General features: G+C 47.4%; 1 long non-coding RNA gene across 1 annotated transcript; it reads right to left on the bottom strand.

Annotated features, from left to right (window-relative positions):
- Nucleotides 1-5,048: 5,048 nt before the first annotated feature.
- Nucleotides 5,049-15,768, bottom strand: LOC123574086 (uncharacterized). The gene is made up of 3 exons (XR_006698956.2): nucleotides 15,535-15,768; nucleotides 6,257-6,394; nucleotides 5,049-5,543 (listed from the first exon to the last, which is right to left on the bottom strand). It is a non-coding gene; the product is annotated as an uncharacterized lncRNA (long non-coding RNA).
- Between the last annotated feature and the right edge of the window lie 5,507 nt (nucleotides 15,769-21,275).

Below are 21,275 nucleotides of genomic sequence, written 5' to 3'. Positions count from 1 at the left end.
TCTTACTACCCTGCCCTGTGCTTGCCACGGCTTCCCAAACACCCTCTGCTCTTCCAGACTCAGATCTTTGCTACAGACACGGCTTCGTCCTTCAGAACTTTGCTTGAACAGCCCCTGCTTCCTACTTCCCCAGAACTCAGCCTCCCTTGCCTGTATGCCCATAGGCCTGGCCATCGTTGCCTCTGTGCACTTCCATCCTTGCTGCCTCCACTCTCACCCCAGCAGGCCTGGGAGCTCCTTGAACATGGGGTCCTGGCTTGTCTGATTTCGTACAATCAGAGCCCAGCACTTGGCTTAAGGTAAGTAGAATAGGTCAAGTCGGCAGCAGGGAGGGAGTGGGCTGAGCCCAGCAGACTTGGGTTCCATCCCTGCTCTGTCACGAGCTGACATGGTCTGTCTCTTGTACTTGTTGGGCCTCATTTCATCCCCTGGGAGGATGAGGAGGAGGTGGAGAGCACATGAGAACCACTCGCACACATAGGCCCTCAGCAAATGGCTCCCGTGGTTGTAGAGAGGCTTACATAGAACGCTCTTTTTTTCTATCCTTCTCAAAATTACCCCCTAGAAAAGAGGGAGCTGTCTTTTGTATTGAGCTCTTGCAAAGTGCCTTGTTTTTACCGAGAACTCTCTCAATTGCTTTATTTTGAACAGCAAGAAATGTTTGGGGAATGTACATTAGCCTAAAACCACCTCAAACAACATGGGTTTAGAATTCTTAAAGAGATAATCTGACAGAATCTGTAAGAAAAGGAGTCAGAAACATTTTACACAGATTTAGCAATTCTTCCTCGGGGTATGACCTCAAATTACAAGTGCTGGATGTCATGGCAAATAAGCCTTTTAAAGCTCGGCTTGAAAAAGCAATGCTGAGTGGTTCTTTTGTGGAGAGCACGAATATACACACACCCGCAGAATGAATACAAATCCCGACTGTGCTCATGTCATGCAAATGGGATGGAGACCTTGTTTCCAGGGACAGCCTCAGATGTGGAAGCAAAAAGTGCTGGATCTCAGGGCAGTCAGATGGAAGAGAGGAGTAAGGTCTGAAAAACTAAACTGTACAATGTAAAATGTGGCTCTCTGTGGAGCAGACACTTTAAAAAGTTTCCAAAAATTTTAAAATCATTTTATTTTATTTTTTAGAGATGAGGTGTCACTCTGTCGCCCAGGCTGAAGTGTAGTGGTGCCATCGCATCTCACTGCCGCCTTGAATTCCTGGCCTCATGCAATCTTCCCTCCTCGGCCTCCTTATGTGTGGCAAAAAACGGAGTCAAGCTGTTTACTCCATTGCAATGTGTATATGGAGAAAAGCGACGTCTCTAAATGAATATTATTATAAAATTGTAAGTAATTTTCTGTTTACTTCTACATTGCACAACTGAGCTAATACATTGAATAAGTGGGCCTTTTGCCTAGTTTATTGCCATGCCTAAAAGTTTATATATTCAACCAGGTCCAACCACATGTTTTTTTGGTTCCTCGATTTAGGAATGGAAGGCATTGCTTTATATTTGGGCATATGCGGGAGACTGAGCTTTTAAACCCTAATGAGAACTGACAAGATGCTGAGTATCTGGGACCAGTTTGAAGATGTTTTCCCCCTTAGATTTGTCTCTGTATTTGGAGAAAGATAAAGAGGAACATTGAGAAAATACTCTCCTAAGGAAGAAAGGAGAGAATTCCAGAGGAACTGCACAAACACCATCACGACATGGGAGAAGCAGCTGCTTTCTAAGGTAAGAAAGACAACTATGGCTCCATCTATTGGATACTCACTATGAAATTAGCATCGTGCCAAGCACGTTACCTAAATTACTGTTTCCCCCAATCCTACTTATAAAGCAGGCATTATTATTATTTGCACTTTACAGATAAAGAAACTGAGGTTTTAAAACTTGCCCACGTCCCACAGATAGGACTTGCTGAAGTTAGAATTAAGAACCAGGCCTGACCTCTTAATCACGGCCTTGTAGCAGCTCTTCTGAACATTTCCTACTGTTTGTGCAAAGTGATTACATCAGAAAGGCAGGAAAGTGTTCTAGGGAGGAACTGTAACTCAATCCCTCTGGTCACTCCTCGTTTGCTGGGCCTTGTGGATCTTCCCACATGTTTCATCACTAGAGAGCTGGGGTCTCGAAGCCACTACTGCCGGCTGATATGGAGGCCATGAATGCAATGGAGGGGAGTGAAGGGGCCTGGGGCAAGCAATCGGGAGAGGTGGCGGCTCTGGAAAGACAGAGTGCCCATCCCTTTCTCAAGGTGGGTGGAGATACTGCTCCAGCCCATTGCTGTCATTCAAATCATGGGCCCACTATGACCACGTCTTCAAATATTTTCAGAGGATAGACAGCCAGATTTTTGAGTGAAGGCTTATATTTAAGAGTCGATCGCTAGCTCAAATGAGTTTTTCCAAACCCATGTAGAACGAGAAAAAAGCACATGGGGTGCTGGAGCTGCCACTTGAGCTGCTGCATTGCCATCTCTGTGTCTGGACGCTGCTCCAGCATGAGGCAGGTGGGAGAGCGCCGACGTCAGCATCCTAAAACGTAGATTCACATCCCACCACTGCCCCTATGTACCTGGGTAGCCTTCCCCAGCCTCAGTTTTCTTGTCTGTAAAATGGGAAACACTGATCATCCTTACTTTATGGGTTGCTGAGAAGAGCAAGAACACACTTGAGTGTCTGAGGGACGTGGCAAACCTACCGTGGCCAGTGGAAAATTCTCGTTTCCCTGTTCCCTGTCACCTGTACTGCCTCCACAGTCTCCCTGATCGGAGCACCACTGTCTTCTTTCTGCCCCCTCTGGCAGAAATGCAGCCATCTTCTTTGAGCCCTGTTTTTTTTTTTCTTTCTTTTTTTTTTAAGACTCTGCTTTCAGAGCTTTCCATTGGCTGGCTCCTTCTTGCTCACATGCCACTTCTTCAGAGGGCGGGGGCAGTCTACCTTTTTGATGTTGCCACCTGTCTCCTATGGCACACCATCGTCACGCTGCTACCACATTGCTTTCTCAGTAGCCTCATCGTGATCATGTTTATTTACTTGTTTCAGAGTTTATTGCCTGTTTTCCCAAGTAGAGCAAGAACCTCACGGGTCTTTGTTCACTGCTGATTGCCAGCACCCAGAAGACTTGGCACATAATTGGCACTCAATGGATGTCCGCTGAATAAGTGAATGCGTGCAGAGTGCTGTGTAAATATGACATACAATATGATACCATGGCTATTAGGAGCTGTTTTCTTAGACAGCAGAAAGGAGGGAGGCTGCTTAGGGCTCTGGGGCTGGCCTGGAATCTTGCTTTAAATCAGCACCAGGTCATGCCCATTCCTTGCTCTTTTACCCAGTAAAATGTTTTTGCTTCAAAAGCTATTACAGAGATAGAGATAATGCCTCCTGGAACACAGATAGAATCAGAAATACAGAATTACACTTTAAGCAGGCTGAACATCTCACAAAATCAGGCAAGCCAGCCTGGGGGAGGCGGGGAGGCTGGACTCAGGGAAGGATGAAAGAAGAAGGGGACATCTTAGGGATGTCGAGGGCCCTGCTATCTGAGGAGGGAGCAACTGGCACTTTCACCCATTCCCTTCCTTCTCTTTTCCAACATTGGGGTCTCAGGTTTTTAGATTGTTTGAAGGACCCCTCACTATCTTCTGTCCTCTTGCAGTTTGGAGATGTGACTAACACCCCTTCTCAATGTTCCGTTACTCTTTCTGAGGACCTAAAAAGAAAGTCTGCATTGTTGCTACTTTGTGCTTAATACTGCCTCTGAAATTTGCTGACCTAGCTTTTGAACAGATTCTGCTGGGGCAGGAGTGTCTAGTGAGACTTAAAAGTTGTTTACTTTGACAATTTGTCTCTGCCTGTGACAGGTGCCACTTCCATTTCCATTAGTGAGCAAAAGTTTCCTTTTATTTCATTAATTAATTAATTTATTTTGAGACAGAGTCTTCCTCTGTTGCCCAGGCTGGAGTGCAGTGGTGCGATCTCAGCTCACTGCAATCTTCGCCTCCCAGGTTCAAGTAATTCTTCTGCCTCAGCCTCCCAAGTAGGTGGGACTACAGGCACGTGCCACTACTCCCGGCTAATTTTTGTATTTTTAGTAGAGACGGGGTTTTGCCATGTTGGTCAGGCTGATCTGGAACTCCTGACCTCATGATCCACCAGCCTAGGCCTCCCACAGTGCTGGGATTACAGGCGTGAGCCACTGCGCCTGGCCAAAAGTTTCCTTTTAGAATAAATGCTCTTATGTTTAAAAAAGAGGGAGGGTAGATTTATCTTAAAGGAGGATATAAAGTAAGGAATTGCACATGTGGTATGTGGATGTGATACTCCTGCTTTTGGGGTGGGAGTGCGAATGGCTGGTGTTAAATGCAGCCTCATTGGACATGTTCTCAAACAACTCCAAAACGAGGCCCCGGTGCAACTTGCCAACTTTGTTTCCTTTTATTCCCCTTCATTTAGGATATTTGCCCCAAGCTTAACTCCTCCCTGCTTTTCCATGCCCCTGCCTCTGGGCTTTACTCACTCTGTTCCCCCTCCTGGCCTGCCCTTCTTTCACATACATGGCCTACAAGATGCAACTCAGATTCAGCCGAACTACCGGCCTCCCTTAACTCTTTGCACCGTCTTTACAATAATAACAGCTATTGTGTAAGCACTTCTTATTGGCCAGGCACTATAGGCACAGGCATATTGAAGGTTGCAACAATCAGAGAGATTTGTTCTTATTAAGGGCTATGACCAGGACCTGAGCTGAAAGCAACAGGTGCTTAACCTCCTCACTCTTGGTCACCCTTGCCTTTTCTGTGCAGACTCAGAGTCACCTGGGTTTGTCTGCTGCTCTGACAATAGGGAAGTCCTTTTTACTTCTTTTCTTTTCTTTCTTTCTTTCTTTTTTTTTTTTTTTTTTGAGACAGAGTCTTACTCTGTTGCCCAGGCTGGAGTGCAGTGGCGTGATCTCAGCTCACCGCAACCGCCACCTCCCCGGTTCAAGCAGTTCTCCTGCCTCAGACTCCCAAGTAGCTGGGATTACAGGTGCACACCACCACGCCTGCCTAATTTTTGTATTTTTAGTAGAGACGGAGTTTCGCCATGTTGGCCAGGCTGGTCTCAAACTCCTGACCTCAGGTGATCCTCACACCTCAGCTTGCTGGGATTACGGGCGTGAGTCACTATGCCCGACCTGGGAAAGCCCTTAAAGACACATTTGTGAATCACTGTCCAACCGTGGAGGGGCTGGCGTGTTTCTTGGATTCTGTGAGCCTCGAGCCAGATTTTGTTGACACTCTCCTGATATTCAAGCTGGGTGGGGCTGCAGACCTTTAGTGGGAATATGTAACAAAGAGGTAAGTATACTAATTGTTTCAGGGGACAAGTCCTCACTTACCTTCGCATCCTTGTAAAGGTGGGGTTCCCCCGGGGGCGCTGTCCCAGAGTAGTGGAACAGCCAGAGCTTGAGTTTTCTCTCTACAGGACCCTGGGCAACCTTCTCCAGCTCTTTGAGCCTCAGTTTCTTCATCTGTAAAACAGGGCTGCTGGGAGGCTGAAGTGCAATCAAGAAAATAAAATGTCTGACCCTGGGCCTTCACATAGTAGGTCCTTCATTCATCCCAGCTGGCTTTCTGCTCACCTCTTCTCATCCTCCCTGCCCTTGGCTTGCGTGGCACATTCCCACATGCACAGGCCATTCAGACTGTTTGGATAGACGCCTCTTTCACTAGCAGGAGACCCTTGAGCAACTGACTCCTGAAACCTCACTTTCCTAATCTGTGAAATGGCGATGATCATCTGTTTATCCCCAAGGCTTGTTACGAGCGTTAATAAGATAATGTGGGATTCGTAAATAGTACCTGGCACATAGAAAATGATCTCTTACAAGACATGCCTCTAAACCACCTCATTCATCAACCAAATCTGAACCATCCAATCCCCTTTAACTTCTCGTATTTTTCCCGTCTTTCTTGCTTACAGTCACAAAAGCATTTCAAATTCCACAGTAAGTACCAGGTATGAAGATGCAGAGATAGGAAGGAAATCTATGTACAAAGTTGAGGGCTCCTAACAGCTTGAATTATTGAACATGGGACAAAGACATGGAAAATCTGACTTAAATGTGTAGTTCACCTGACGATCTCTTCAAAGTCTAATTTTTTTCACTTTGTTCCAAATGTTATCAAGACAAACAGATGCTCCTAAACTGGGAAAATCCAGGTGATGGTGAAATGAAAAAAATGTTCAGTTCAAGGCCTCATGTACCTATTTTACATCCACTGAGGGCCTTTGGACCCAAAGTTGAAAGATCATCTTGGTGTGTGTGTGTCCAGTCTTAATGGCGAAGGCAGACATGGGAGGAAGTGCTCCTGGAGGAGGTCCCTGGTGCTGAGAGAGGTGGTGCTGCAGGAAGGAAAGAGGAGAGGTCAGAGCAGTTCCAAAAAGGCAATAGCCAAGACACTGATGCGGCAGAATAAGCATTTCTGGTCAGACTCCAATAGCTGACCTTGGAAACCATGCTCTGGGGCATCATTTAGGATTTGTCATTTGCAAGCGCGGAAACAGACATTTACTGGCCAAGGGGAGAAGGAACATACTGGAGGGATGTTGAGCAGCCATAAAGTGGACAGAAAGGCACATTCGGAAAAGGGCAGAAACTGGAGTTCTCTGGGGCTCCTGAGGGCCAGAACTCATCGGTGATGGGATGTGATGGGCTCCAAGGGCTTGTGTTTTTTCTTTCTCCGCATCACTTGGCTTACAATTCCAAGTCCAGGGAGAGAGACCTCGACTGTTCTAGCTGAGATCACATACCCACCCAAGCCTACGAGGTGAGTGGCGGGCACTTTGGGTGACAGCGACCCCATAACCGCACCTAGAAAAGGAGGGTACTTCTCCAGCTAGAAATGAGAGTGATACAATGATGCGGGACTACTATATCCAGTGCAGTGTCTAGCGCGGTGAGTGGGCCAGCTCCTGGAAAGTGACAAAGAATGATGGTTCACTGCCTTTTGATCCTGTACTTATTAGCCTTTAGTCTAAGCTAGGCCCTGTGTTAGGTGCTAGGAGAAAAGGTGAATGAATGAAGGAGCCCAAGGCTGTGAACGGGTTCTTTGATGCCAATTCCCTGCCCTCTAGGAGTGAATTTTCTAGAGCTAGGGAGGTCTGAAATCAGAGACAGCTAGAGGATGGGAGTGGGCCCCAGGGGCTGCCCATAATAGGTCCTTATTGATGTTTGCTGAAGGAATGGATGTCAGAACAGCAAGGACAGAAAGAGCCTTGCTTAGGGAAAACTGCAAGAAGTGGCTGCCCCAGGCCATTTTTATTCCCACACCAATGGAGTCTCAAGACTTGCTTGGCTGAGACATCTTCACAAAGAGATTGTCAAAGCCTAGAATTTTTGGCAAACACAGGGACAAATCAGGCCTAGGGAGGCACAGGCCAAAAGCCTCATTTTAGGAGGTTGACCCTAGAGGAGGTGGTCTCACTTGTCCCTCCCCAGCAGTCATCTGTCAGGAGCCCCATGTCCTGATGGCAGGGTGACAGGGCACACAGTAGGCTCCACACATGGTCATGGAAGGAAGGAAGAGACGGGAGGAAGGGACAGAAGAAATGCATAAGCAAGAAGAGAAGGAACTTCAAAATGAACAAGTAATGGGAATATGGAAAACTGAATATACAAATGAATTATGAGAGGAGAGCAGGCAGGCAGCGGGAAATGGAAGAATAAATGTATGCAGGTTTAAGAGAAGCCAGACCCTACTATTTACTAGCTGCATGATCCCAGGCTCATCCTATTACTTAGCCTCTGGGGCTTCATTTTCCTCATCTGTAAAATGGGCCTAATTCTGGCACCTCTCCCAGAAGGTCATGGTGAGGACCACACGAAGGGATAGATGCTAAGTCCTTGGCTCGGCGGGAGAGCTCAGAGCACGTCAGGTATTGTAACTAACAGGCTGCAAGATGGAAGTGAATGAATTAATGAATAAAAGAAATGAGGAGGAGGGAGAGAGGATCAGGAGAAGACAGCGGAGGGCCTTCATCTGGTTCTCTCTCTATCTTTTGTGGCCAGCCAGGGCTACAGACTGTCAGCCTCACAGACAGGGTACCTCTCCCTCCCTGCCCAGGCCCAGCCTGTTTGATTTCAGGAGGAAGATAAGATGCCTGCACTGCTTTTTCATCTCCTGCGTCTCCAGCCCTTCCCCCATTTCACCACCCCCTTGGCAATTGGGGCCTTCAAAGTCCCTGCTGGCTCCAGATCTGTAGATAATCGTTTGCTGTAATCCTACCCAGGAAAGGAGCTGATAAAGTCCAGATGGAGTGTGAGGTCTTCAAACTCACTTTCCCTGCCCAGATAACGCTGCTGGGGCCTCTCAGGAGTTCCCTTCCCTCTTGGGGGGAGAGGCAACGCGGGCAGTGGTTGTGTAGCACATGCACTGTAGTAACTGACTCGTTTATTAGGAAAACCTCTCGATTTCCTGTGCATGGTTCAGGGAGGGTGGGTGGGTGGATGGAGAAGGAGCACTAGATTTGAAGTCAGAACAGATTGGGCTCCAATTAAAATGGCAGCATGAATCCCCATTTTCCAGAGTACTGGGAGCATTCAGGGATGCACTGGAAATGGAAAGACCTGGGCCAGGGGGCAGGCTCAGGCCTTACCTTTGTTCTGTGAGGGTCTGGCACATCGGTCAGACTTCCCCAGGTGGCCCAGGGAGGCTCTCCCTGCACCTGAGCCACAGGACGGAGACAAGTTGGGTCCCGGACCTACCCACAGGAGGCAGCTATAAGATCCTGCCTTGCAGTCAGGCAGGCCTGGTTTGATTTCAGCCCTTTCCTTCACTGACTGTGTGACCTTGGGCAGGTTGCCAAAGCTCTCTGGGCTTCAGTTTCCTCATCTGTAAAGGGTGTGCTAATAATCTCCACCTCAGCGGCTGGTTGAAAAAAGTCAAATGAAATAGCAGACAAGAAAGCACGCTGTGATTAGGAAAACATGCAAAAGCAAGAGGCTACTCTTCTCGCCGCTATCAAAGTGGAGAGGCCATGTGGTTAGACGTGGTCAGGGGATGCGGGAAAGGTCCACCCACATGCTCAAGACCCAGTGCTCCCGGCCACGGTAACCTCCATCGGCCCATCTGATCCCTGAGCTCCCCTGAGGAGGTCCAGAGGCCTGACTTTCCAGGTCAGGGTGTCGCCCTGGGCTGTGGGGTGGAGGCACAGGGCAGTGGCAGCTCTGGACATGCTCTGCAAAGGGTGAGGGATCAGGGGTGGGCTAGGGGCCCCTGAGGGGCAGGCCTTTGACTTAGCATGATTCCCCCACCTCACCTCGCTTTGACTAACTTTCTATCCCTTTCATAGACCCATTACGTAAATCCATCCAGATTGAAGATCTGACCCTCCTGCTTCTAAGAGGATTTAGAGTATTTTAAGATTAAAACACAGAGCAAAATAAGACTTTTAAAGAGGTTGTCAGGCCGGGCGCGGTGGCTCACGCCTGTAATCTCAGCACTTTGGGAGGCCGAGGCGGGCGGATCACGAGGTCAGCAGATCCAGACCATCCTGGCTAACACGGTGAAACCCCGTCTCTACTAAAAATACAAAAAATTAGCCGGGCGTGGCAGCGGGCACCTGTAGTCCCAGCTACTTGGGAGGCTGAGGCAGGAGAATGGCGTGAACCCGGGAGGCCGAGCTTGCAGTGAGCTGAGATCGCACCACTTGCACTCCAGCCTGGGCAACTGAGCGAGACTCCCTCTCAAAAAAAAAAAAAAAAAAAAGAGGTTGTCTGCTGCTCAATCTCATAATGAGAAAAATGCAATAGAAACTACAAGAGATGCCCTTTGTACTTATCAGATTGGCAGAGATGAGAAGCCTGATAATACTCTGAGTTGGTGAGTTTGTAGGGGAGCAGGCATGCTCACCACTGTTTGAGACAGGGAAACGTGTACAGCCTCTTTGGAAGGCAACTGGGTTACAGTTGTTAAAATTAAAATGTGCTTTTTTCTGGACCCTGCAATTGTAGCATTTTATCTCCCAGTTATACCTGCAAACATGGGCAAAGGCGTGAATACAAGGAGTTTCGCCGTGACTAATGCCTGTAATCCCAACATTTTGGGAGGCCAAGAGAGGCGGATCACTCGAGGTCAGGAGTTTGAGACCAGCCTGGCCAACATGGTGAAACCCTGTCTGCTAAAAAATACAAAAAGATTAACCGGGTGTGGTGGTGGGCGACTGTAATCCCAGCTACTCGGGAGCCTGAGGCACGAGAATTGTTTGAACATGGGAGGCGGAGGTTGCAGTGAGCTGATATCGTGCCACTGCACTCCAGCCTGGGCAACAGAGCGAAAGTCTTAATAAAAAACCAAAAAACCAAAAAAAACCCCAAGAATTTTAATCGTATAATTACACATTGAGAAAAACATGAAAAATACCTAAATGCCTATTATTAGGGAACTGGATTAATAAATTACATCGTAGTCATTCACAGAAACATAACACAGTCTAGGGCATGTATAGTATGCTCTTCTGGGTGTGTGTAGAGGAGACACACAGAGGTTTGTGTGTGCACAAACAAGCTTTGAACTGACTACAATAATTGCGTCTAGGGAGGGAAGCTGAATGCCTGGGGCTCACAGGTGAAGGGAGATATACACATCACTATATTTTAAAACTGTCTGAACTTTTTACTATACGTATGTATGAATTATGTATGTATGAACTATGTATGTATGAATTGTAAAATAAATAAATTTCTAAAGATACTCCTGTCAAATAAAAAAAATCAAGAAAATATCAACAATCAAAACCAGAAAACACACACACACACACACAGACAACACATCTGAAATTCCCCATAGAACGGCACAGCAGTTTGCCTACTCAGACACTCAATAAATATTAAAAACAAAGTTTTGAATTACCTCATGAAGGAAGCAGAGTAAATGTTCTCTGGCACTTGAACTGAACAGATTTATAATACTTGTGCAATACATTTTGCTGTCAGTTTGCGGATACAAAGAAAAAATGGCAAACAGGTTACGCTACATAGTTTGCATTTTCTGACATCAGAAAGTCCATACATTAGTCTACTGAGATAACATTTCTCTTGAACCAACAAGCAATTAGCAGCTTTCCCCTTGCTCTCTGGACCCTCCCCAAAAACCTGAAATACTGATGGGTGTGGTGTCACTCTGTGAGTCTCAGTTCCCTGATCAGCAAAACAGGCAAAATAACCTTTGCATGGTGTTGTGAGGAATAATTGGAAACATGTGGATACCAGCACATTGCAGAAACTTTGAAGGCACACAATAGGCATTAGTTTCTCTCCCTTCCTTTAAACACTGGAAAAGACTAATTCTTCTGAGCCAATGACATTTACCTTCATGTCTCACTTGATATAGCAAATTTCAGTGCAGTTACAATGACTATTTTACCTCTGGATTAGTGGAAAATGGTCATCCTTATTCAGAAATGAGGGTGCTGTCTTCCTGGAAACAACTGGCCAAGCCTGATTACATGTAGCAACTATGAATTACACATTGTAGAATACTGACATTACTTTTCAGTTATTGTCTAGAACTGACATTATTTTACAGTTTTTTATATTCAATGGAAACTTGGCTAAGTTGACTACTTCTCACTGATATAATTAAGATTTTCTATTCAGGTGCTCTGGGTTCCAGGTTTTTTCTAGGAGAGTCATGTTATATTCAGATGCATTTAGGCTGGATGTGGTGGCTCTTGCCAGTAATTCCAGCACTTTGGGAGGCTGAGGCAGGTGGATCACATGAGGTCCAGAAGTTCAAGACCAGCCTGGGCAACACGGCAAAACCCCTTCTCTACCAAAAATGCAAAAATAAGCCAGACGTGGTGGCACACGCCTGTAATCCTAGCTACTTGGGAGGCTGAGGCACAAGAATCACTTGAATCTGGGAGGTGGAGGTTGCAGTGAGTTGAGGTTGTGCCACACTGCACTCCAGCCTGGGTGACAAAGTGAGACTCCGTCTCAAAAAAAAAAAAAAAAAGAAGATGCATTTAGCTGCAAGCAACGGCAACCCTAACTCAAGGTAAAACAGAGTGAGCTTTAGATACAATTGATTCAGCAGCCAAATGATCACATCAGAAACCCAGGTTTCTTCCATGTTTCTTCCATCTTTCCAGTCTGCTATCCTTAGGTCTGGCTTTACCCTCAAGTTGGTAGCAAGATGGCTGCTGCAGATCCAGGGTTCCATCTAAACACTAAAACATCCTGAGGAAGAAAAGAAACCATCATTTTTCCTAGTTCTGTCTTAGGAGCAACAACACTGAAGAAGTTGCTCAGTATACTTCTCACATCATAGGCTGGAGATGGGTCACATGCTCATTCCTAAACCAATCATGGAAAAGAGCATGGGTTGCCTTTGGACCAATCAGGTTTACCCCTGGAGCTGGGGGGTGGGCTGGCTGCCGGGGAGCAGCAGAGTGTACCTGCTGCATTGTCACGTGCAGACAGATTTTAAAATGGCTTCCAGTGATCCTTGACTCTCACACCTTTGTGTAATTCTCTCCTTTTAAGTGTGGGTGGGACCTTTGGTTTCTAACCAAGAAAATATGACAAAAGTGATGAAGTGTCACTCCTATGATTACCTTACATTGTGAAAGTTTCCGTCTTGCTGACTCACTCTAGAGACTCTCTTTGCTGGCTTAATGAGGTGAACAGCCATCTTGGAAAGACTATATGGCAAGGAGAAGCTGCCTCTGGGAGCCGAGAGCACGCTCTAGCCCACAGCCAGCAAAATGCTGAGGCCTTCCCTCTTCCAACCACAAAGAAATGAATTCTGCCAACAGCCCAAGTTAGTTTGGAAGTGAAATCTTCCCCATCAAGCCTCCAGATGAGAACGCAGCCCGTCAACACCTTGATTGCCATCTTGAGAAGATCTTAAACAGAAAATCCCACTAAGTGGTGCCTGGATTCTGGACCTACAGAAACAGTAAGAAAATACATGGGTGTGTTTGTTTTAAACTACTAAATATGTAGTAAGTTGTTATGCAGCAATAGAAAACTAATATAGTCAGTATCTTTTTTGTCTTAATGACAGTGACTATAATTTAATTTTTTAAAAAAGTTTTGTGACAATGAGGAAGAAAATAGCTCTGCCTGGAGAAATATGTTGAAAAGAGCTTTGGAGCAAGGGGTCTTCCCTCAGGGGCTGGGTGGCAGCGGGTGGCAAATTCTCAGAGGATATGGGAAACTGCTCTGTAAAAAAAAAAAAAAAAAAATATGGAGCAAGCTCAGAAGGAATTTGAGCTTCCAGGAGCTTTGGGAACAGAGAGAGTGAAGGAGGAGAGTCTGAGCCATCAGGGATGATGGAGAGTGTGCACTGCAGGAGTGGCCTTGACTTGCATCCCCCTCAAGCATTTGGTAAGTTCATATATGCTTCATGTGAGTGCCCAGCAGTGGGTCAGGCAAAGAGGAGCCCAGTTTGACTTCTGTGTTGAGCAGGTACAGAAAGAGGCAGAGCTCCGGCGGCGGGTCCTGGAGAACCAAAGCTCCCATCACACCATCTCCTCAGTAGGGGCAGAGTGTATCAATTCTCTAGGGCTCCCATAACGAAATACCACACACTGTAAGACAGTGGCTTCAGCAACACAATTTATGGTGTTACAGTTCTGGAGACTGGAAGTCTGAGATCAAGGTGTTGGTGGGATTGGTTCCTTCTGAGGGTTCTGAGGAAGGAACTGTTCTATGCTTCCTGCCTAGCTTCTGGGGGCTGCTGGCAGTCCTTAACATTCCTTGGCCTGCAGCAGCACCATCCCAGTCTCTGCCTTCATCTTCCCATGGCATTCTCCCTGTTTGTGTGGGTTCGAGGGGTGGGGCAATCTCCAAATTTCTCTTTCTAATAAGGATGGCAGTTACATTGGATTAGGGGTTCACCCTACTCGGATGTGGCTGTACCTTAGCTAATTACATCTACAGCAACCTATTTCCAAAGAAGGGCACATTCCAAGGTACTGCGGGCTGGGACTTCAACATATAAATTTGGTTGCCAATCTCCATAACGTGGAGGTTGGCAGGAATCTGGGGTAGCACTAGATTTCCACCAGGTACGGACTTGGGTTAGAACAGGTAATTTGAGCTTCATTTGAAGAGGTCGATAGGGCCTAACTGACATCACTGTGTGAAGAAACTTTCCAGGATTTGTCTGAAATAGCTCAGACATAACAGTATTCTTAGGAGCAGTTGCTTCCTCAAAGCATTCTGCAAAATGCCCAAAATAACCATTTCCCTGAGAACAGTGTCTCCTGCTGTCCCACAGCCCTGCCATGCCATCATTTTAACTATGATTTGTGTCTCATCTATCCAGAGGCAAGGAGAAAGTGCTTGAACTTCGCTCTCTTGGTGGGGAAAAAGTCTTGCTGCTGAGGTCAGGGATGAAGAGGCCAGCCTCCCTGGAGACAGGATTGGATGCTCCCACACTTCCTGGATGCCGCGGTCAAATGGCGCAGCTCAGGGCTTCCTTACCAGAGATGAGTAACCTTTGGGTGGTTCTCTTATCTGGAGACCCAGCCACGAAGACAACAGGTCTAATTGACTGCAATTAACCATCTACATGTCCTTTTTGAAGAGCACTCTTGCTTAAATTCTCTGACTGACTCATTTTCTTCTGTGACAACACAGGCTAAAAGGTGGTATTTCAAGGGAGAATGAGGCAGAGCTTATTACATTATCAACAATTCAACTCAGCACGTGCTGAGGAGACACAGGCAGTGTCCTTGGAGGTAGAAAAGACACTCGTTCTTGTCTCTATGAAAGACAGCTTTCGCAAATTGATTTCTCCCTCCCTTCACCTTTTGCTTCCTTTCTTTCTCTCGCCTTCCACTTAGTGTGTGCCAGGCACTAAATTCACAGAATGTTAGAACTATAATGATCTTAGAAACTATCTAACAAGATTTCCAGATAGGGGAACTGAGGCTCAGAGAAGGGAAGCAACCTGTCCAAAGACACACAGCTTTGTGAATACCAAACTGAATTCCAGGCTCGGGGGTTACTTTAGGACCATCATGAATATTTTGGGAAGAGATTACCCATATTGGATTTTGCTTTAAAGGAGAGCTATGAAAAGTTCTTCTCTATTCACCACCACGGCCCTCCCCCGCCCCTTCTGCCCCACCCAGAAAATGATCTGGTCAATCGATTGGTTTCCGAATTTGCTTTTTAAGACGCTAGCTTGCTTTCTTTGTTTTCTCATTGGAACCGAGATGTTTTTCTAAAGAACAACAACTCTGGAGATGTGCCTGGTACAAACCTAGAATAAAGGCAGAGAAAGAGCCAATGGCAAGAAGATTCATTACACAACAACAACAACAACAACAAAACAAGCGAACAAAGCAGCAGCAGCAACAACAACAAAACCACGGAGTTTGTTGGCAAAAGCTGGCGGGGCTCAGGTTCTGAAATCAGGTTCTGATTTCAGGTTCTCTGGAAGAGCGGCCCAACCTCTGTGAATTTGGATGGAAGCCACTCAAAGTCAGCCACTACATTCACCTTACGAATGGCCTCGGCCAAAACTTACTGTCACATGACACTGAGCAATAAGCCCAGAGCCGTGAGTCCCTGGCATGCTTCACAAGGCGGGCTTCGTGGAGACGATGAGCCGAGATTCCAGTGCCACACGGGTTCTCCACTTCATCTCGCCGTGCCATGGCACAGATGGACCTGTTACAGGTCAGTACCAGTCTTCCCTACCCTGGTTTGCTTTCAGCCAGAATTCCCTCCTTGGTCTCGGCTGAAGAAGGGCGAGAGTAGCAGCTGTGTTCTTACGCAAGAACTTTGGAGTCAGTCCCAGGTCGGAATTCCAGCTCTGCCACTACTGGTTGTGTGATCTCATACACGTTACTCAAGCTCCTCATGCTTCAGTTTCCCCACCTGTTTCACGGTGGTAATAACAGTACCTGGTTTATTGTGAGGATGGAATGAAATGAGGTATGGAAAGGGCTTAGCACAGTGCCTGGAAGCTGGAGGTGGCTCAGGAAGCACTGATTCCTTCCCCACTCCAGGCCCCAGAGAATGCACTAGACCCATGGACTCACAGCTGCAAGCCACTGGGGATGATCCTTTCCACCACGACTGCAAGAGCTTTCATGTGGCTCAGGCATCCTCCAGGGAGATGGCTAAAAATGGAGACTTCCGGATTCCACTCCCGGAAGATCTGATTTAGCAGATTTGGGTTGGGGCCTAGGCATTTTTCTGCATCTTAACCAGTTTCTGAGGGACCCGTGAGGCACACGTTGAGAGACCTCTGCGTATAGTCAACCTGTGACTGCAAGAGGGGAAGGGTCGTGTCACCTCTGCCTGCTTCACTGTTTTTCCCCAGGGGAGTGTGTGACACATGATAGGGGCTCCTGGGCCAAATCTCTTAAAATAAAATGAAATCAGCCAGGCTTAGTGGCTCACACCTGTAATCCCAGCACTTTGGGAGGCCGAGGTGGGTGGATCACCTTAGGCCAGGAGTTCAAGACCAGCCTGGCCAACATGGTGAAACCCCATCTCTACTAAAAACTAAAAAATTAGCTGGGTGCGGTGGTGGGTGCCTGTAATCCCAGCTACTTGGGAGGCTGAGGCGGGAGAATCACTTGAACCTGGGAGGCAGAGATTGCAGTGAGCCGAGATTGTGCCATTGCACTCTAGCCTGGGCAACAAGAGTGAAACTCCATCTCCAGAAAAAAGGAAAAAAAAAAAAAGAAATCTCTCGTTCAGAGGCCCCAAACTCAAGTGGTCACAAAATCAGCAGGCTGGGAGGAACTGTCAACTACTGGGACTTAGGCTTCCTGAAGAGGTGGCAGCTGCTACCCAGCTCCTGCCCACATCTGCCCTCTTGGACAGCAGGCCCAGCATTGTCAGATTTCCCAGATTTTTGCAAAAGAATAAAAAAAATGTAGAAATTAGTGTTGGATCTCCTAATTTTTACAAGTTGGAAATAATTGACGACTAATTTTTTTAAAAAGCCGGGCACGGTGGCTCACACCTGTAATCCTAGCACTTTGGGAGGCTGAGGCTGGCGGATCACCTGAGGTCAAGAGATCGAGACCATCCTGTCCAACATGGTGAAACTCCGTCTCTACTAAAAATAGAAAACTTAGCTGGGCGTCTTAGCGTGCGCCTGTAGTCCCAGCTACTCGGGAGGCTGAGGCAGGAGAATCGATTGAACCTGGGAGGTGGAGGTTGCAGTAAGCCGAGATCATGCTGCTGCACTCCAGCCTGGCGACAGAGCGAGACTCTGTCTCAAAAAAACAAAAACGAAAACAAAAAAACCCAAAAAACACACACAAAAACAAACAAAATAGAAAACAAAACAACAACAACAAAAAACTCACTTATGGGCCAAACAAGACATGTCTGTAGGCCTGACTTGGCCCATGGGCTGCCAATTGGTCATCTGGGGTCTGATCCCACATTCTCATGTGACGGAAGAAGAAACTGGAGAGAAACTGGGGACCCAAGAGGGGATGGGAGTTACCGGAGCTGCGCAGTCAGGGGAGCCTTGGAGCCAGGATTGGACTCTGCTTTTGCTCTGCAGTGGTCGGGGCCTTTACCAGGCACAGAACGGCAGGGAAGTCTCTGCCTCCAGAAGCATCCACAGGGCTTCCCCCAAGCCAGGTCTCCAGGCTCACTGGGTCGTCTCCCTAGTCCTGCTCAGCCACCACTGGGAGATGAGGAGAAGGCCTCTGGGGCCGAGGCCAAGCCTGCAGTGGAGCTTACTCATCGTCCCGCTGCCACCTTCGCCTTTGATGTCTGGATGTTCCAGTTCTGGCACCCGGGAGGCCGTGGCACCAGGCTGCCTGCCCCTGCAGCATCCTCACACCAGAGCAGCTCTTGGCAGGCTTTTCCGGGGACTTCAAAGGTGGAAAATTGCCCTGGGATAACTTCTTGAAGGCGCCGTACTGGTGTGAACAGCAGCAAGAGGAACAGTGAGATCAAAGTGGGCCCAGCCTGCGGTTACAGGAAGATGAGGCCTGAGCCCACTCTGCTGAGCACGGAGCACGATCTGGGGCCTTCGGGGCAGTGCAGAGTTATGTGGTCGGATTCAGAATCCACCTTCTCACCCGCTCCCCTCTTGGTATTACCGGAAGCCCTGATGTGATTGGCAGGGATTATGCTGACTAAGTGTTTCTCACCCTGTCTTCTGAGCCCGTGGTCTTTTCTTTGGCTTTCTTGGGCCTCTCCAGGCACAGCCCTGTGTCTGAGGAGGAGGGGCCGCTCGGTGTGACCTACTGGGAGTCCGTGATTGCGTGAGGGCAGGGCAGCCAGCCAGTGCTGATAAATCTCTTCCTCCTGGGAAGTGCCAGGCAGTGCCCCACAAGGGAAGTGATCTGTGGGCTGATCTCCTAATGATTTATTGCCCGGTCCTCAGACCTGGTGCCCATGGCACCAGCTGCAGCCGGGCTGTCTGGAGAACCCTTCCAGCAGGCATCAGGGAGCCTGAGGTAGGAAATCAAGCTACCAGCCACCGACCACCAGCCACTGCCACCAAAGGGTTGCTTCTGTTTGTTCTGTCTCTTTTTTTTTTTTTTTTTTTTTGAGGTGGAGTTTTTGCTCTGTTGCCCAGGCTGGAGCGCAATGCTGTGATCTCGGCTCACTGCAACCTCCGCCTCCTGGGTTCAAGTGATTCTCCTGCCTCAGCCTCCTGAGTAGCTGGGATTACAGGTGCCCACGACCACGCCCAGCTAATTTTTGTACTTTTAGTAGAGACAGGGTTTTGCCATGCTGGCCAGGCTGGTCTCAAGCTCTTGACCTCAGGTGATCCACCGGCCTTGGCCTCCCAAAGTGCTAGGATTATAGGAGTGAGCCACCACGCCCAGCCTGTTTTGTTTCTCAAAGCAGGCACAAAGCACAGAACAGGAGCAGGGCTCTAATGACTGGCACAGGGCAGTCTGTAGAGTGATGTGGTGGCACTCAGCTCTGGGGCTTGCTTGGTGCTGTCAAAATTATCTGGAAGCTCAATGCTAAAAAGCAACTGGACCGAGAGGAGGAGCCCTACCTACCCTGTGGTGGCTCACCAACTGGTCACTACCATGTTTTAAACATGAATGAACTCATTGTTTACAAAAGCAGTAAGTGCCCATGGTAAAAAATTTTAAACAGGCTTAAAATGAAAAGTATCTCCCCTGGCCGGGCGCGGTGGCTCAAGCCTGTAATCCCAGCACTTTGGGAGGCCGAGACGGGCGGATCACAAGGTCAGGAGATCGAGACCATCCTGGCTAACACGACGAAACCCCGTCTCTACTAAAAACACAAAAAATTAGCCGGGCGAGGTGGCGGTGCCTGTGGTCCCAGCTACTCGGGAGGCTGAGGCAGGAGAATGGCGGGAACCCGGGAGGCGGAGCTTGCAGTGAGCTGAGATCTGGCCACTGCACTCCAGCCTGGGCGACAGAGCAAGACTCCGTCTCAAAAAAAAAAAAAAAGAAAAAAAAAAGAAAAGTATCTCCCCTTTTCCAGTCTCACCCCCAAGAAATAAACAATGTCAGAAGTTTCCTGTTTGAGAAAACATGTATTTTTTCTTTCTTTTTCTTTTTCTTTTTTTTTGAGATGGAGTCTCTCTCTGTCGCCCAGGCTGGAGTGCAGTGGTGCCATCTTGGCTCACTGCAGGCTCCGCCTCCTGAGTTCAAGCAGTTCTCTGCCTCAGCCTCCCGAGTAGCTGGGATTACAGGTGCCTGCCACTGCGCCCGGCTAATCTTTTTGTGTTTTTAGTAGAGACAGGGTTTCACCATCTTGGCCAGGCTGGTCTCGAACTCCTTACCTTGTGATCCACCCGCCTCAACCTCCCAAAGTTCTGGGATTATAGGCATGAGCCACTGCGGCCAGCCAAAAACGTGTTTTTTCAAATGCTCTTCAAAAATCGGCTGTCACTAGAGACAGTCTTCTTCAATTTTATTTCCCTCTAATACGTCTTTCCATCATGAGGAGACACATTTTGTAAGCACCTCCATGGTGCTCTGCTGTATGAGTGCGATGTATTAATCAGGTGTCTGTGGCTGATCTTCTGAGTTGCTTCTAGTTTTCCACTTTTACAATCAAGTGACAATAAATACTTTTTAGATTCTATGCAATGGTGTACTTGTTTGAGTATATTGCTGGCTTTCATGAGCACATGAAAACTTTTCTGAATAACACTTTGAGGGAGGGATGATCAAAGGCGTTTTCCAGATGAGGAAAATAAAGCTCAAAGAAGTCAAGTGATTTGCCCTGGCTCACCTATCTGGAGTTTAGAACAAAGGTTTACTCATTTAACATGGGTTATAGACATGTGCACGAATGTGACTACTGTCATTTCCAGCCGCAGCACTGGACACAGGATCAACAAAGCAGCTAAAGTTCTGCCCTCTTGGTGCATACGATCTCCTGGGAGAGCTTGGACTTGTACAAATTGTGCTAAGTGCTTTGAAGGAAAAGCCAGGGTGGTATGAAAGATAATATCAAGTAGACTGAGTTTAGATTGTGCAGTCAAGGAAGACTTCCTGGAGAAGGCCACATTTAAACTGAGTTGTGAGTAGCAAAGAATGTGAGAAGTGAGAAGTTTCCAGGCAGAGGGAGAAGCATGCGCAAAGGCCCAGACTGGGCAGGTTCCTGCTAGTGAACTTGGCTGCTGAGTGGTGGATCCAGAGGGAGAGTGGAGAGAGAGGAGGTCAGGGAGACAGGCAGAGGCAGGACCACACAGAGCCCCAAGGACAACGGAAAGGGATTCCGGATTTGATCAGAATTCCGTGAAAAGAAACGGGGGCTGGAGGAGGGAACCTGTAGCTGTTTTGTTTTAGCCGTTTTATGGGGAAGCTTTAGGACATTGTGGTCGAGCCCAGAATAAAACAAACCCAGCCGCTAGCAGGGTTTTCATTTTTTGAGTGATGATAATAAAAGCTAAATGTATGGCATGTGTACTGTGTGCCCGCCGCTGTGCTTAGGGCTTTCCGTGTTACCTACTTGAATCCTGACAACAACCTTTGGAGGTAGTGCTATTTCTGTTGTCCCCTTTTATATATGAGTAAATTGAGACCAGAGAGATTAAGTAACGTGTCTAAAAGCATCCAGCTAGTTAACTATCCATGGTACGTATGTCAAGATAGACCATGTCCTGGGCCATAAAACAAGTTCTAATAAATTTACAAGGACTGCAATCATACAAAGTGTGTTTTCTGACTGCAGTGGAATTTAATTAGGAATAAATAATAAAAATATATCTAGGAAAACCCCAAATGTGTGGAAATTAAATTACACATTTCGAAGTAATTTATAGACCAAAACCAAAATTATACAAGGAAG

Source organism: Macaca fascicularis, chromosome 6 (genome assembly GCF_037993035.2).
Source record: "Macaca fascicularis isolate 582-1 chromosome 6, T2T-MFA8v1.1".
Lineage (NCBI taxonomy): Eukaryota > Metazoa > Chordata > Mammalia > Primates > Cercopithecidae > Macaca > Macaca fascicularis.
This window is presented reverse-complemented; position numbering and strand designations above follow the sequence as displayed.